This window comes from Sphaerodactylus townsendi, linkage group LG04, assembly GCF_021028975.2.
Source record: "Sphaerodactylus townsendi isolate TG3544 linkage group LG04, MPM_Stown_v2.3, whole genome shotgun sequence".
In the NCBI taxonomy this organism is placed as follows: domain Eukaryota; kingdom Metazoa; phylum Chordata; class Lepidosauria; order Squamata; family Sphaerodactylidae; genus Sphaerodactylus; species Sphaerodactylus townsendi.
The window spans coordinates 138670071-138683271 of NC_059428.1; positions in this window are offsets into that span (position 1 = coordinate 138670071).

Sequence of the window (13201 nt, forward strand, 5' to 3'; positions counted from 1 at the left end):
CGGCCATCTTGCGGTTCATTTTGCCTCCTGCGGCAGCCGTTTTGCAGCAGTGTCCACTCCGCTGGGCCAGAAGCCCAAACATGCCCACAGGCTCAAAAAATGGGGGACTCTTGTTGTAACAGAGGTCAAAACTGGAATGCAACAAACAGGCGAACACAGTCCCATTTCATAAAGACACAGCAGCAGGTGGAGCATGTCTGTGAGTTTAGGAGATCTCTTGAAGACCAAGCAGATGACCAGTTCCCTCTAGACATATCACAGTGGAATGTTGCCAGATTCCTTCAACTGCAAGCCTGCTTGAACAGGACTCTGAAGATGCAGAGAGACAGGCTAATAACAAACAAATTATACCCTGCCCAGGTCCTGGGATAACAGATTCTACCCTTGAGGGAAGCAGAGAAAAGCACCCCTGCCCAGATAAACCACGGTGGGCTAAATAAGATGCAGACCTCCCGTGTCTTGCACGATAGTCTCCGTATGAGCAGGAAACGTGTACAGAGCATTGGCTATACTGAGACAGGCAGACAGCCTGCAGAGCCTAGGGGCCACCTAGCGCTTGACTTGGCCACTCAGCATTTGCTGCCAAAAGGAAGTTGCTCACACGTGGCCACCTCCAGTGGCTGAGAACACTAAGCCCATGAGTGGACATGTCTGTGCGTGGGTGGAGATATGTCCTGGTCCCATAAGCAAATGCAACTGGAGGGGTGAGGCGAGGCCTCCCCCTACTGATCCATAAACTGAGATCTGCCAGAAGGTGAATTGCTTGCGGCAGGGCAAGAGCTGGCAGCACCGGTGGTCCACGCAAGGAAAGCAGGCAGCTCCCAGGTGCAGCGGATCAGGCGTGTTCATTGAAAAGTAAAAACCAAGAATCGCGTCACACACTAAGGCGGAAACTAAATAAATGCAAAGCCAATAAATCTCTGAAGTTACTGCTATAATTCATAAAGTATTGTATAACATACAAATAGACCAAAGTCATAATTCAAATTCATCAAAATAATTATCTAAGTCTCTGTAAGTATCTAGAGTCTCTCATTCAAATTCTTATAACAAAACATACAGTGTGATATTATATGCAAAAGGTAGAGCTCTCATGCACTCCTTACTCTTATCTCTCCGCAACTCTGCGGAGAGATAAAAAATCCATATGGCAATTAAGAAATATGAAAATGAGAATTTATGAATTTCTTCTCCTGAGGAAGATATCCACGAAAACGCTTTTTGAAACGCGTGAGGCGTTTGAGAGAGAGACTCTGAGAGAGAGACTCTAAAGGATTTATAAGACTGGAGATATTTACTTTGACCCTCTTTGAACCATTATTTTGGCCTTTTGCATATAATATCACACAGTATGTTTTGTTATAAGAATTTGAATGAGAGACTCTAGATACTTACAGAGACTTAGATAATTATTTTGATGAATTTGAATTATGACTTTGGTCTATTTGTTTGTTATACAATACTTTATGAATTATAGCAGTAACTTCAGAGATTTATTGGCTTTGCATTTATTTAGTTTCCGCCTTAGTGTGTGACGCTATTCTTGGTTTTTACGTATCTATACGTTACACACATTGTTGTATTGTTCTTTGTGTTCATTGAAACAGCACTGCTAAGAGTGGGTGTGTGGGCACTTTGAAAGTCTCTGCAAGCGGGTTAGGGGAGAAAAGAAGCATAGAAATGCCCTGATAATAAAGACATACTTTGTGAGAACTGAAGGTGTAGCCAATATTGGCAGTGTAGGTTGTCTGCTGCAAAATGGATATGTTTGTAATGTTGTGGACAGGTCGTAATACGGAAACAAACACACATCTTTCAAGGCTGTGGAAGTGAACCACATTCCTTTGTTCAAATGCAGAGAGGGCACAAATCGCTGAGGTGAACAAAGCCATCAATGGCCCTTGGGTCTAAGATGGGAACAAGACCAACGTGATCCTTTAGAATGGAACAGCAGCAGAAGTAAAAAATTATTGCAATCCTGACAATCTCTCTCAAACTGGACCAGGTCTGAGTGATTCCCTGCCGTGCCACCTGAGCTGTGGGTGCTTATCTGGGGAACCAGATTAGCTTGTGCACTCCAACACACGCCAGCTGGGTGACCTTGAGCTAGTCACAGTTCTTCTGAGCTCTCTCAGCCCCACCTACCTCACAGGGTGGGTTGCAAGGGGGGGGGGGAAGGGAAAGGAGTTGGTAAGCCCCTTTGAGTCTCCTATAGGAGAGAAAGGGAGGATATAAATCCAACTCTTCTACTCTTCTTTTATCTGAAAATGCTGGAAAGGGGAAGGGAGCTCTACTGCACAGATTCTCTACAGCCCCGTCAAGATTTGCACAGGTTGAGCGGGTTTTTTTTCCGCTGGCAGAGCTGGACCTGAAGAAGCAAAGGTGGATTTAAAAGGAGAGCCCAAGACTGTGTTTGGAGGCACTTGAGAATTGGGATTAGCTTGGAGCAGACCGAACACCAGAGACAGCTGGGCCATTGTCCACGATGGCCGATCCTTAGGAATGTGGGAGGTGGTCTTGCCGTGAGCCCTGACCGGCTCCCTTGGCTTCTGCAGTTTGGTGTGATTCCTAAGTCAGGAACAGCAGACACCCCTCAGGGAATCCTGTTTTCATGACTCAAGAGCCCCCTCTGCAACTACAACAACGGAACTTCATTTTTGTTTCTAGTAGTTCCCTGGAAGAAGAGAGATCTTAATCTGGCTCTCCTCGATCCTAGTCTCACATTAGCTATAATCAGAGGCTGAGCTACCAGGGGGCTGGGGTGCACGTGTTGCACCAGGCGTGCACCCGGGGTGGAAAATCCCCCCCGCAGTGCCCCCCCATACTTACCTTCATGAAACAGTGCAGGCTGGAGAAGCAGCCTGTTTCCTTCAGGCTGAAAACGGCCTGATGGGAACCACACTTCCCAGGAGATCTTGCAAGCCCCAGGGTCTCATGAAAGTGTAGCTTCCACCAGGCCGTTTTCAGTCTGAAGGGAACAGGCGGCTTCTCCAGCCTGCACTAAGGTAAGGGGGGGCAGGGCGCCAAGGAGGAAAACACAGTGTGTGCACCGGGCGCACTCTGGCCCAGCTACGCCTCTGGCTATAATATCAAACTAGTACAGAAACGGAGGCTAACATGGGGAAAACCCACACAGAATAGCTGCAAAGGGTAGCTGAGTTCATTGTATTGTAGAAGGCTTTCATGGCCGGAATCATTAGTGTAGGGATGAGCCCCGCGAACCCAGCAGAGCCTCAGACAGAGCGCAGGAATGCCTGTGCCATCTGTGCCCTTCTGGGCGCACACGCTCACCTGACACAAGACCCCCATGAGTCATCGGTCATAAGATGCCTGACTCACTGTCACAAAATGTCCCGGACAAAGGGGTGCATACCCCCAGGTATGGATTAGGCCCGGACAGGAACGTTTCTTCTCTCACGTATGCAGCCCCATGAGTCATGTACTGTACAATATTCTCCCGCTCTCCTGCCCCGCCTCTCAGCAAACCCTAATAAAAGGTGCCAGGGACCAAACCATGGCAGAGTTGCCAGATCCACGGATCACGCTTCCTGCCACTGGCTCTCTCCACCAGATGATATCGCTGCGTCTCGCCTCTTCCTTGCAACCCTCATGGGCCGACTTCAATTAGTGTGTTGTGGGTTTTCTGGGTTCTATGGCCGTGTTCCAGTAGCATTTTCTCCTGACGTTTCACCTGCATCTGTGGCTGGCATCTTCAGAAACGAAACGTCAGGAGAAAATGCTACTGGAACACGGCCATGGAACCCAGAAAACCCACAACACTCTGGTAGCTGAGTTGGTCTGCAGATTTCCAGCCCAGGAGCACTTTACAGACTGGGTGTAAGCTTGCCAGAGTCAAAGCTCATCCTCTTTCTCTTGAAAGTTTATGCCTCAAAAATCTTGTTGGTTGCTTAGGTGCTCCTGGACTCAAATTAAACTGTTCCGCACAGAATATCTTCTGGGAAAACAAGTTTTATTAGAAGCAAGACAAAATTCCAATAAAATGCTGCCCTTTTTACCCCCATCCCTTTTACTCCTCATCTGTATGCTTGATTCAAACTAAAGCAAACCTCATAACTATTTCAAGGGGGCTTAGGAACCCTGGACAACACAGCAGGGTTAGGTTTTAATGTTGCAGGTCTTGCATTTCATATCTGGGCTGTTTTTAAAAGGCTGGGAGTATTTTTAGTCTTAACTATTTCCATGATCGTGTTGAAAATGAAAAATGAGAAGCTGTGTGTGTGTGTGTTTCAGTTTTTTAAGGGACTGTTGTTGATAGCAGAGCAGAAGAATCCCTTGGCTTGGCAATATCAAGTCACCGTCTCCAAGTTTAAGCGCCAGTCAAAATCATTCTAAAATGAATTGCTCATATTATCCATCCAGGCTGTATTTGTAGATTCCTACAGAGCACTAAGGAACCTTGTGGTGCAGAGTGGTCCGCTGCAGTCAAAAGTTCTGCTCATGACCTGAGTTCAATCCCGATGGAAGGCGGTTTCAGGGAGCCGACTCAAGATTCACTCAGCCTTCCATCCTTGTGAGGTTAGTAAAATGAGCACCCATCTTGCTGGGGGTAAAGACTGGGGAAGGTGAAAGGAAACCACCCCATAAACACAGCCTGCCTCATAAACTTTGTGATGCAACATCACCCCATAGGTCAGTAATGACCTAGTGCACAGAAGACTCCCTTTCCTGAGGACTTGGTGGATTCACCCCAGTCATTGCATACAATTGTTTGGCTAATGGGAGTGGTCCAGATTGGCCACTTTAAAGGTCACTTTGGGGGAAAAGAGGCTGGCAGGCTCTTGAATGCAGAAGATCCTGCATCCCGCATCTGGGTAGTCACATGGTCTGCCCCTCTCCCCACCCTCCCCAAAAGGCGCTTGAAACCACTAAACAATAATCCTCTCTCTTCCTAGCTGGTAATGTCAGAAAAGCCTCCTTTGATCTGCTTAGGAAACACGATTTGTGCTGGAGCTCACATTACAGATTGCATTCAAAGAGGAAAGGAACCGAGGCTGAAGACGTCCACTTGTAGAGTGCAGGGGCCTTGCCTTCCTGCAGCGTGGTCCACGACACAGCCACCCCCACCTCAGTCTACTGGTGTTAATAGGCTCAGAAGGAGTAACACTGCTCAGGATTGCCCTGTGTGAGACACACCAGAAGGGGCTGAACAAAAGAGGAATCGGCATGAAGCAAAACTGACTTTGCCCAGACAGATAAATATTCAGGTATGTGACTGATGCTTCCATTTCCTTCGTTCACATTTCCTTCATTTACACTAATTTCAATATTGCTAGGATGTCAATTCATCCGCTAAGGACCAAGCTACATGCGATGCCAAAATACCATGACTGGAATGCTGGCAGGGTCTCATTTGACCCTAAATAGCATATGGCATTTGCCCCCAAGTGCAGCTGTAATAGTACATAATAAAATACCAATTGCTGCAACAGCATTAACATCAGAGTTTGGAAGATTTTCACTTCCATTGCCTTTACTTTCAGGCAGCTAAGCCAAACTCCATTACTAATTTACCCGGGACAATTGCAACTAATGATCTCTCCTGCCTGTTCCTTGTAAATGAGGCATGTGCGGGCAGCGAAGGGCACTGGAGTCTTTTGGCATACAGCGTTTCTTCTGTGTGACATGATGCCATGGCCCAGAAGGCAATCCTGAAAACCGTTTTCAGAACCGACATACGGTGAATGGCTTTTCCCAGACTCATCTACAATTGGGAAATAAGCCACAGCGCTGGAAGTATTTTTAATATATACTACCAATTACAAAATCTACAGTAATGTCAGAGATATGTATATTTATCAGATACAGCTTTTGCCATTGTTTGCATCATCAACAAAACATGTGCAGGCTACTCATAATCAAACAGTTCTATTTAAAGACCAGCTTCGACCCACCTGGCCTCAGCCAGCAACCCACAGGCAGCAAACGCTCCAGTCTGCCCTGCCCGGAGCAGAGTTCGCAGGACCTCCTTTTGCCTTTAACCAAGTATTGGTCACTTTCCCCTTGATTTCTAAGCACAGTTCAAGGACACCCAATCTTCACTGCGGTTCAGCAGCTGACAGGTGCCTGAACAGAAAGACGGCCTTTGCAAAATTAATTCACTTTCAAATCACTTTCATCACTCACATCCCACGCCTCCAGCAAGCCCAGCATTGCAGGCTGAAGTACTGAAAACGGCCGAGGCTGCCTATCAGATGATGCCTTCGTCTTGCCAACACTCTTGACGAGGCTTCGAGTGTCCATCCTCCACCCCACATGGAACAGAAGGCAGTGCAGCACCGGGAGGGAAAGCAGGGCTTCAGAGCTAAACACAAGCATTCCACACCACTGGGGCAGAACCAAAAGTGTGCATAGTTATCTTGTTACCGGTCTTCACCCTCAACTCAGACAAGCAACCTGGCAGCGCTCGGAGCAGCAGCCTCGTGCCCTGGCAGGTCACAGGCTCATCCAGCACAGCATGACTCTCTACTGCTGGCAATTCCCCAAGGCAGAGATGTTTGCTAGAGTTGCTACCTGAGACACTTCAAAATTGCCCCTGCAGATATGGGAGGCCTAAACCAATCAGGTTTTTTAAAAAGGATACCAGCTTGGATTGGAACCCTTTCATTCCCACGGAAGGGGGGAGGGGCTTCTTCCTGCACGACCCACCCACCCACCTTCCACTCGCACAAGCCGACTGTCCTGCAAGAAGCAGAAAGGGCCCAGCACCAGAGGGCAGCACTGTGGAAATGGAAGCAAATGGCAGGATCCAAGCCTCTTATCCTTGGCCTTGATATGAAATCCCCAAGTCCTGAGAAGTGGCCTTTCTCCCCCTCAAATAGCTGCAACCAGAAGGAGGAGGGGAAAGGGGGCGGGGCACAACCCTTCTGAACTGGGGATTCTGGCCCAAAGCTGCCCTCCATTTCAAGGAAACAGACAGTGGTTTCCCCACTTACCATCTGCTGCGCGCTACTCTTGCCAAGTAGCGCAGGATCCCGTGGCACTCCCCACTAAAGGGGCGGCAACAACGCAGCCGCCCCGACGCTGCCGCTCTCACGCCCCCTCAGCGCGTCTCATTCCTGGCGCTCCTCAAAATGGCGCCTTTTGATGACCCCGCGCTGGAATCCTGGGAGCGCACCAGAAATGACGCACGCTGAGAGTAGCGCGCAGCAAAGGGTGGTCGATGGTAAGTGGGGAATCAACCAAAGGCAGAGGAAAGGCCTGAAGTTCCTCCCATGCAGGGTGTGGAAGGCTTAAGCTGGCCTTGTTCAGTTTCCCCCGATGCCTTTCAGCTTGTGAAAGCTTTGGCTGTTTTATTACTGCTAAGCTTTAAAGCTCTTACTTCTAAAGACATTTTGGAGCCTCCGGCTCCCGTGAGTTCAAAGTCAGGAGGAGTCCAGTCTGGGCGTGGCTGTTTGCCCTGCAGTGCGCTCCTCAGCTCTGAGCAGGATGGCAGGCCAGGTTCTCCCAGCCACAACTGACAGACTGGGATGACCTTGTCACAGAAGAAGTAGTCCCCTGCGATGGCTGGCTGACTGCCCGTCTGCTAGAGGACAACAGGGACTTAGTGCAAACAGCTGTAAGAACAAAGGAGAAACAGCAAAGAACAGCTGACCACACCTTCACGCAAGCACACGCAGTTATGTCGTGCCAGCAAATCCCCCCCCCCCCCTTGCAATCAAGTCTCCATCCCCGAACTGCCCCTGATGAACAGAATGGGAGCTGCCAGGTTTGTGATGACACTGGAGGTCTGCCAGGCTGCAGACACCCCAGCACCGCTACCACCTTCTCTGCCCTCCTTCTGGCTTACGGAGACTGGCGATGCAGCCATTCAAATCCCAGGGAAGAGTTCTCTCCGCCCTCCCCACGGAGAGTTCTGCAGAACTGGAAGCCTGCACACTTTGATATCCTAAGAAGAGGTATTTGTTTTTAGGTGTCACTTTGGACCAATGTGGCTCAGGGCAATGATACCCATGTAGGTGTGTCCCCAACCTAACAGACATCCCTACAGCAGGGACAGAGACCACTTGGCTGCATTGTGGAAGACCGAGGAAAGCAATCCCTCTCTGATGTTTTAACTCAGCTCTGGCAGCAAAGGGCTCACCACCGCTCCGCAGACCACTGTGAGAGAAACACGCCCCCTCCTCCAGAGTGGGATAATATTTCAATTTCTTAAAGTTATGTACTTTAATTTACGAGGAAAAAAGTCCTAAGCCATTTAAAGAGTGATCCCATATTTGATAAATAGCTTCAAAATGCTAAAATTGCCTCTGTGTGTTCAGGTGCTCAAAACCTTTGATGCTGTTTTTTTAAAAGTCAGGCAGCGTTGGGGGGGCGGGGGGGGGGGGGCTGGAATACCACTGATTACACTCCCAATAGATGGACATCCAACCCATTTAAAAACCTCCAAAGAAGAAGACTCCACCACATTCTGACGCAGCGCATTCCACTGTCAAACAGCCCTCACTGTCAGGAAGTTCTTCCTAATGTTTAGGTGGAATATTTTCCTGTACTGTGAATCCATTACTCCCTGTCCTCTGGAACAGCAGAAAACAAGTTTGCTCCCTCTTCAACATGACATCCCTTCAAGTACTGAAACTTGGCTGTCACGTCACCCCTTCACCTTCTCTTCTCCAGACCGGCTCCCAAAGCTGATCCTCACAGGGTGTGGAACCCAGATCTTTGACCATTTTGGTCACCCTTTGTACCCATTCCAGCTTGTCAATATCCTTCTTGAATTGCAGTGCCCAGAACTGGACCCAGTATTCCAGGTGAGGTCTGACCAATGCAGAATAGGGAGGTACTGTTACAGCCCCTGATCTAGACATTATACTGCTCTCAATGCTGCCCAGAATTGCATTGGCTTTCTTAGGTGCTGCATCACACTGCTGGCTCATGTTCAGTTTGTGGTCCACTAAGACTCCAAGATCCCTTTCGCATGTAGTGTTGTCAAGCCAGGTGTCACCCATCTTACATCTGTGAATTTCATTTTTCCTGCCCCTGCCAAAGTGTAGTATCTTACATTTCTCTCTGTTAAAATTCATTTTGTTAGTTTTGGCCCAGTCCTATAATCTATCCAAGTCATTTTGGATTCGGATCCTGTCCTCTGGGGTATTAGCTATCCTTCCTGATTAGGTGTCATCTGCAAATTTGATTGACAGGCCCTCTATTCCACCTTCCCAGTCACTGATAAAAATATTGAAGCACTGGGTCCAGGACAGAATCCTGAGGGACCCCACTAGTCACTTCTCTCCAGGATGAAGAGCAGCCATTGGTGAGCACCCTTTGGGTTTGGTCAGTCAACCAATTACCAACCTATGTAAAAGGAGCACTGCCTAGCCCACATTTTTCTAGCTTGCTTGCAAGAATGCCAGGGGAGACCTTGTCAAAGGCCTTGCTGAAGTCAAGGTCTGCTGCGTCCACAGCATTCCCATTGTTTACCCAACTTGTCACTCTATTAAAAAAAGAGAGGATTAGTCTGGCATAACTTGTTTTTGAGAAACCCATGTTGAGTTTTGGTGATCACCCTTCTAAGTGCTTCCAGACTGTCTGTTTAATGATCTGCTCTAGAATCTTTATATCAAGAGAATGTACCACATTCCTGTGGGCATCACTTTCAAACAATGAAGCTAACAGCTATTTGGCTTTCTCTGGGTAAATTTACCCCAGTGTAAATTCTGAGCCATTCTAACCATCTGACCCCCTAGTCATACATGGACCATCAATAACAGACCCATAGAACAAGTTAACCAGTTCAAATATTTGGGCATAACTCTTACTAGCAACCTTAATTGGGCAGTACATAGGAAATTAGCACTCGCTGCAGCTAACAACAGTGCCCTAGCAATTCAGCGTTTCTTTTTCACTGTGGGCCACCAGTATATACCATCCGCATTGAAGGTGTTCAATGCTAAATGCGGCTCTCAGCTCCTCTATGGAGCACCTATTTGGATCGGAGCTATAAACAAAAATATAAACACAGCCCAGTCCCGTTTCTTCCACAAAATTATGGGCTTACCAAATTGTGCTTCATATGCAGCCCTATGTTTAGAACTCGGGCAAATATCATATGCCACGATGGCCTGGCTGAGAACTGTCAGATACTGGCTGCAGTGATCTACACTATTCTGCAGGAGCACTCCAGTTTGTTACACCTCATGCTTTCCGACTATGCAAGGAATTCTAGGTGGCTGAAACTAGTTGAGGGAAAAATCAACACTCTTTGGCTTTTCATTAGAGTCGTTAGTCCCTCTTTCCCTATCATCAGAAGCATATAGCTGCTTGAAAAGCTAAGCTATTAGGAACAAGAGTATCGGGATATGATAACAGCTTCGCGAGGAAAGCGTGGTTCCCCCCTGACCCTGCTTATTCCAATTGAACAGGGACACATAGCCAATTAGTTACAGTGGATCACCAACCCTAAATGAAGAAGAGCTGTCACACTGGCCAGATTCAATCTAATGCCTTCTATGCTGCTCTATGGCAGATATCAAATAAATTGATAAACAGAGGGAGGCTAAGGCTGTCCATGCAATATGGGGCGGGTGGAGAGACTCGATCATACGCTCTTTCATTGTGTAAGGTTTGCAAAAAAAATCAGAATGTCACAATCTGCACTTATCCCATTTCTGTATAACAATCCCCACAACTGATGCTCTTAAAGATACCTTATGCTTTTTTGAACAACATGGATCCCACAGTGTGTGAGAATGTAGCAAAATTTCTGCTAACAATAATAGACGTAAGTCTAGATGAATACCAACCAATGTCTATGTATTATGACCACATATAGCCAGCAGTAATTTTTCTAGCTTCTGTCAGTATCCGATGACGTTTAAGTGAGTTAACTTAGCTGAAGGAATGTCCTATAGTTACAGAAGGACCATGTATATATTTTAGTATTTAGTATTTTAGTACCAGTGTCTATAATTGTGAGCAATAATGGGCAAATTTTGTATGCTGATTTTGTATGTTTATTTTATGCCAATAAAGGCTTGTGACTACCATTCTAACCATCTTAAATAAACCTCTTCCATACAGGACCTAGAGCAAAACACACTTCCTAAAACAGCGAGCAGCCAAATTTCCCACTGACATAATGCCTGATTTGTGGACAGATAGGATAGAAGGCAGGGTTCTATTCAGGGCAAACCTCTTTCCTATCCTAGTGACAGCACCCACCATGTGCTCCTGGCACCCCAACACAAACAAAAAGATACAGGAAGCCGGTTTGACCTAGGAAAGAGCTGAACTCACAGCACTACCCCTTCCCAAATTAGGGAAATGCTACAGTTTTGTTTGCGAGTTTGTTTCAATTGTTTAGATTTCTCATGGCTAGAACTAGGATAACTGAAAATAGTTCCAGCAATGGGAACGGCACCCGCTGAGAAGTCCAAATGGCCCATACGCTCAATTACTTCACAGGCTGATACCATCATCTTTGGAGGGGGAACAGGAAATCAGCACTCCTCCAGACACTCATCCCAAAGTCAGCTCTGTCATAAGAAGTGGCTGAAACAAACATCTCGATGGGTCCTAGAGGCAAAAAAGTCTCTGCAAAGTGTCACCATGGTCTTTTGAAACTACAAACACCACCCAAAGGAAAGAAACAAAACTTCCTGATCGGACACATCTTTCCCCACAGATGTGCTCTGGACCGCCACAGGAAATAGTGATCTTCTCTCCCTCATATCTGCATTTTGAAGAGTAAGCAATAATCCCCTTCTAGTACAGTAAGGAAGGGTGGGGGCTCAAGCCTGTCTTTGTGCTAGAAATCTGCCCCTCCCCCCTCACTCAAAAGCACTGGAAAGGGCTTCAGAGCAGCTAAGACCAGTGATACAGGTGAAGGAAAAGACTTTGAGCCTCCTCATTCCAGGGGTGCACCTGATATCTCCGTCCAAAGGGCTCAGGCATCCTGGCAAACGGAAGCTGTCTTGACTGGTCCCATAGGAGGCAAGAGACACAATTGAGTGAAGGTGAAAAGTTCCAGGAAACACAAATTCACACCACACCAGCATCACCAACTGAAGATACCCCAGAGAAATTGTATTTTTTAGCCTTTCATATTCCAGAACAGCCATACCAAAGTTTTGTGGCAGAAGTTGAATCCTGTGGCACGTTTGTACTGCAGCATTTGCACTGAAGCGGCTTCATCAGCATCTGACAAAGCAGCCCCAAACTCACAAAAGCTTGCACTACGATAACTCTATGAACCTCTCTTATCTTTAAAAAAAATCCTCTAAACATACACAAATGCAGAGAAAGTATACTAGTTTCCTTCCGCCCCTCCGTGGCAGATTTTGGTTTCTTTATGGCTATACTGGAGGCAAATTTAGCAGCATTCCAGGCATATAATATCTAAACAGTAAAATCACATGAGCTGCACAGCCATGACAGACCTCAGTAACAGAGCCTTCCTGTCAGGGAAGCCCATGGCCCAAAGCCGGCAAAGAACCGAGGCAGCCGCCTTTCTGCTTGTGCTTCTCAGTCTGACCAAACGTGGCCTTCATGCCAGGCCTGCGCCATACAGACCCTTACACTTAGCTGCGCACCCCAAACCGTCCAGGAGTTCGTTAAGCTCTGCCATAATTTCTGCCCAGGCAAAGACTAGACATGAGTGTGGAGATGTCAGAAATGGAGTTCAGGGTTACACCAATCAATTCCAATATAAACCCTAGGGTCCCCACAAGGGCAGACTTAAGGAAGGGAAAGAAAATAGCCCTTTTACCAAAAAAATCAGATCTGCCTAGCAGGAATAAAAGAGACTGGCTATGCATTCTGTTCTGGAACACACACGCACGCACGCACACACCCACACCCCCCTCTGGCTAGCACCAGGCCCCACACATCAAAGACCTGCTTGGTGAAGGGCGCGTAGCACACTCCAGTGAACACACAAACACATTAGTCCAATTATGGCAAAGGGAACAAATCCAACTACCCCTCCAGAGCAGCATGGAGCTGCCAAGCAATGCTGCTTCTCCCAGCCTCCCAGGAGGCCATCTGGTGGCACGGCCATGTCCCTTTCCTCCGGGCTCCAGGGAAGGTCAAAGTAAATGTGCCTTTGTCTGTGTTTACATACAAAAAGCTTATTTTATATATTTATATATATATATGTGCATGTGTCCCCCCCCCCACATGGGTCTGCAACTGCCAAAAAAGTCATAATAACCCCAATACACAATGTTTGTGAGAAACAATACAA